This window comes from Penaeus chinensis, chromosome 22 (assembly GCF_019202785.1).
Source record: "Penaeus chinensis breed Huanghai No. 1 chromosome 22, ASM1920278v2, whole genome shotgun sequence".
Classification (NCBI taxonomy): domain Eukaryota; kingdom Metazoa; phylum Arthropoda; class Malacostraca; order Decapoda; family Penaeidae; genus Penaeus; species Penaeus chinensis.
In genome coordinates, this window is record NC_061840.1 from 13,482,691 (window position 1) to 13,487,690 (window position 5,000).

At 48.1% G+C, this 5,000-nt stretch overlaps 1 protein-coding gene across 1 annotated transcript in view; it reads left to right on the plus strand.

The window, feature by feature from the left end:
• Positions 1-5,000, plus strand: part of LOC125036947 — an 868,716-nt gene that overhangs the window by 164,720 nt on the left and 698,996 nt on the right. The gene's annotated exons all lie outside the window — the stretch shown is intronic.

A 5,000-nucleotide genomic window follows, 5' to 3' on the forward strand; every position in this document is an offset into this window, starting at 1 on the left:
GTGTGTGTGTGTGTGTGTGTGTATATTTGTGTGTGTGTATGTGTGTGTGTGTGTGTGTGTGTGTGTGTGTGTGTGTGTCTGTGTCTGTCTATCTGTCTGTCTGTCTGTCTCTCTGTATGTCTGTCTGTATGTCTGTCTGTATGTCTGTCTGTTAAGGTATGGATGTATAGATGGGTGGATATATGTTTGCGTATGTGTGACGGTTAGCAGGAGCATGTGTGTCAGAATACTTGTCTCTTTCACGAAGATCGGTATATTCTGACCATGTTAAGTTTTTCTATTGCGACCTAGAATGTATTTCAACACATAAGAAATGTGTGAAGATCATTCGGTAGAGTAAATCACAAGCCAGATCTCGACACTTTCAGATTTGAAGTACAAGGTAAAGGAAAAAGGGAAAAAAAGAGAAAAAGGTCGAGGAAAGACGCGAGGCTGGGAGGGGTCGCGCCGCCGTCTCGAGGGAAGTGTCAGCGCGGGCGGGATCACAACATCACCTCCTGACCCTGGGGACGGCGCGGGCGGGCCGGGGGAGGGCAGAGGAGGGCGGGAAGGGGCTTGACGAGGGGACCAAGGGCTGAAGGAGGAGGGAAAGGAACGTGGGAGGGGCCGGTGGGAGGAATGAGGAAAAGGGGGACTTGATGTTGGAGGAGGATAGCGAGAGTGGCACTGGTAATGTCTACCTCAAACCATATCTATCATCATCATCATCATTACCAGTATAATTATCATTATCGATATCAATGTTACTATTATCATTGTTATTCTCATTCTCATTATAATTATCATTATAGTATTAGTAGCAGTAGTAGTAGTAGTAGTAGTAGTAGTAGTAGTAGTAGTAGTAGTAGTAGTAGTAGTAGTAGTAGTAGTAGTAGTAGTAGTACCATTACCGTTTTTTTCTGCCATTGCCATTTTCGTTGCTTTAGTCAATGGTATTTGTTAATTTATTGATGATACCAAGGTAAAGCACTAGTTTACTTATTGGTAATATCAAAACAGAAATTATAGAAGTTAATGTGAATTTAACAAGGGAGAATGCAGCAGTCGGAGAAAGGGACGCCATACTAACTGGAAAATGTGTTATTACTTTCTCGTTTTACGACGACGGAGGGAAAAGGAGGAGCGGGCGGGGACAGGAAGGAAAGGGGGGGCTCTCAACGTATACAGAATGAGAAATGTTTATTATACGGCCCGGCGCGTGGGGGAAATGAATCGAGAAAGAGATGCAAGACGAGGTTTCCGGTACATCGATGGGGTGATGGGGGTAAAGGGGGGGGGGGGAAGATACCGTTGAACAGGGTTGAGGAGAAGCGGGGCAGATAATGAAGTTAATTACGGGTATGAAATCACGTTATATGATATACTCACACGCATTTCCTAACTGGCACAAAACGCGCTCGTGTAGTATTAGCGCACGAAGGTGGGGAGGGAGGGAGGTAAAGGGTATAAAAAGGGAATAGAGTGATGCGAAAGGGAGGAGGTAAGGGAGGGGGAGGGGGAGGATGGGTTGGGGGCGTTTACGATTGCCCGGTGAGGAGTGATCATTTTCCGGATGTAGGTTGAATGGATATCTCCTTTCTCTCTCTCTCTCTCTCTCTCTCTCTCTCTCTCTCTCTCTCTCTCTCTCTCTCTCTCTCTCTCTCTCTCTCTCTCTCTCTCTCTCTCTCTCTCTCTCTCTCTCTCTCTCTCTCTCTCTCTTTCTCTCTCTCTCTCTTTCTCTCTCTTTCTCTCTCTATTTCTCTCTCTATTTCTCTCTTTCTCTCTCTCTTTCTCTCTCTCTCTCTCTCTCTCTCTCTCTCTCTCTCTCTCTCTCTCTCTCTCTCTCTCTCTCTCTCTCTCTCTCTCTCTCTCTCTCTCCCTCTCTCTCTCTCTCTCTCTCTCTCTCTCACACACACACACACACACACACACACACACACACACACACACACACACACACACACACACACACACACACACACACACACACACACACACACACACGCACACACACACACACACGCACGCACGCACACGAGTGCGGCCCACGTGGAAGTAATGGGCGGGCCGCACACACACAGATTAAAGCTGATGATTTACATCTCAACAAATAAGCCCCGCGACATGTTATTCGGCGTTCCGATAAAATAGAGGGCATTACTCCAAATCTTTCCTCTTCGGTTTTCCACCTGTTCTCTTTAACAGAAACTGGTTTTCCCCTTTATGTCTTCATGTCATTTTCTTCTTAACTCCCTCCTCTGTTGGCCTTCCCGCTCGCCTTCTCTCCGCTATTATCTCTGTTTTCTCTCGTTTTGTTTCAATTCCCTTCGGTTTCCTTGACATGCCTTTTGCTCCCGTGTCCGTTTCTTTCTTAGTATCCATTTCTTTCTCCTCTCTACTTTTCTTTCTTTATCCCTCAGTAATCTCTCTCTACCCTCTCCGCTAATAAGCTTTTTAGCGTTTGAAGTTATGTGGCTTTACAGAACTCCCCTCGCCCCAGGTATCACCCTCACAATCTCATCCATTGAGCCTTGTCTACCTTTCATTTGCACTCCCCCCTCTCCCCCCCCCCCTCTCTCTCTCTTCTCTCTCTCTCTCTCTCTCTCTCTCTCTCTCTCTCTCTCTCTCTCTCTCTCTCTCTCTCTCTCTCTCTCTCTCTCTCTCTCTCTCTCTCTCTCTCCCCCTCCTCCCTCCCTCCCTCCCTCTCTCTCCCTCTCTCTCCCTCTCTCTCCCTCTCTCTCCCTCTCTCTCCCTCTCTCCCTCTCTTCCCCCCTCCATTCTGGCACTCAGCGCCCGGCTGCTACTCATATCTTCGAAAGTTCCCCTCCCCCTTCAGCGCAACTTTCCCCTCACCGCATGCCCTCCCACCGTCCCAAAAACACACCTCTCTTTTTCCTTCTCCCCTCGTGCAGCCCGGCTTCCCGATGATTAATCAGGTGGGCTGGCGGGGCAGGCTGTGTGTATCGAGCGAGTCGTCTGGAGGTACACCGTCACGGCCACGTTCATGTCCCGCCACGCTCCTAACTCCCCTACTCCCTCATACCCCTCGCTCCCCTACTCCCCCGCCTGGTTTCCCATTCGCCCTCTCCCACACTCAGCTACATCTTTCCACCGTCACTCCCCTCTCTCCATCTTCCCCTCCGAGTTTCCTACCCTACCTCCCCCTTCCCATTCTCAGGTGCTTCCTTCCACCATTACTCCCTCTCTTCCTTAGCTTCCCTACTCCTTCCCTACTCCTGCCCTGGTTCCTAGCCCTCCCCCTCCCTTCCATCCTCAGGTACTTCCTTTCAACGTTACTCCTCTACTCCATCCTTTCCCTCTCCCCACCCACTTCACCATCGTTTACCTATTTTTCTCTCTCACCTCCTTTCATTCGCCACCTCGCCCTCCTGACCCATTCCTATATGTTGTGGCAGATATGTTACACGTTTTTTTTTTCCTTTCTTTTCCCTTTTGCTCACTATTACTCCTTGTCCCCTCCCCATTCATCGCTGCCGTGTCCCTTTGTCCATGCATACACCTACCCCCTCCCCCCTCCTCCATAGATTCTTGCCCCCTCCACCCACCGTAAAAGTAACAGAAAAGAAAAGAATGCGAAGGAGGTTGAGTGTGCTTGACGAGTATATATATTTGGTTCTTGTTTACTCATGATTTCATGGCGCTGCGTCTTCATTTCCAGGATTTTTAAGAATGTATATTTTATGTCTTGGCGATGAAGGAGGAGAGAGGGTGTAGAAGAAAAAGGGGGGAAAGATAAAAGGAAGGGAGGAAAAGGGAGAGGGGAGGTGGGGGTAGGGGGAGGAGAAGAAGAGGAGAGGTATGGGAGGTTGAGGTAGAGGTAGAGGATAACGGGAGGTAGAGGAAGAGAGAAAAGTAGAGTAGAGGAACAGAAAGAGGAAGAGGAACAGAAAGAAGAAGAGGAAAAGGTAGAGTTAGAGGAAGAGGAAAAGGTAGAGTTAAATGAAGAGGAAGAGGAGAGAGAGAGAGAGAGAGAGAGAGAGAGAGAGAGAGAGAGAGAGAGAGAGAGAGAGAGAGAGAGAGAGAGAGAGAGAGAGAGAGAGAGAGAACGAGAATGAAATTGTTTTTATCTGCGCCCAGTATTAAGTTATGCACGAGGATAATACACAGAGATGAAGTTAGAACGCCGTTCACTATTTAAACTTGTTCATTTTTCAGTTTTAAATGGTTTATTGCCCAAGGCCGTGTATTGGTTTTATGAAAATACTTTTTTTCCGGTCTGATAAAGTGGAAGTGAAGGGGCATTGGCGTGAGCGGTGAACGTTGATATGACGGCCGATCATGAGTGCTGGGGACGGAAGGGGTTTAGGATTAACGGGACGGGGGCGTGGGGCGGGGGGCGGGGGGGTTGTAAAGGGAATACGATTCGTTTTAAAGGGAATATGATTCCTGGGGAAAAAAAAATGGCGGAACATTTTACTTTCATGGATTTATTTGGTCATTATATTCTTTAGGCGGTTGGTAATACTGTTTTGTATGGAGGAAAATGTTGACCAGTGAACGGGAAAGGGCAAGAGGGAAAGATGTAATTTTTCATAAACTGAATTCATGGTAATGATGAGTAACGCGAGGAAAAAATAAGTTTCGCTGAAACAGACAGACAAACAGAGACAGAGAGACGCAAACATACAGGTAAGCACTGAAGATAGACAGACACAGACAGACAGACAGACAGACAGACAGACAGACAGACAGACAGACAGACAGACAGACAGACAGACAGACAGACAGACAGACAGACAGACAGAGGAGTCAGATTAAGATAAGGGAGAATGGAAGAGAAAACAGCATGCTTTTTCGTCTCTTCTCCCTCCTTTTCGGTGAGCCGAGGCCGGACCGGGACGTCGTGGAGCGTCCAGAGCCCCGGAGAATATATTTGCCGAGTCTTTCTCTGGTTTATTGTGACGTGTGTCGGCAAGGGGAGAGGATGGGGGGGCGGAAGGAGGATTAGGCTTGGAAGACGTCTGCACACAGCAGGGGGAAAAGGGACCCTTGGATGAGAG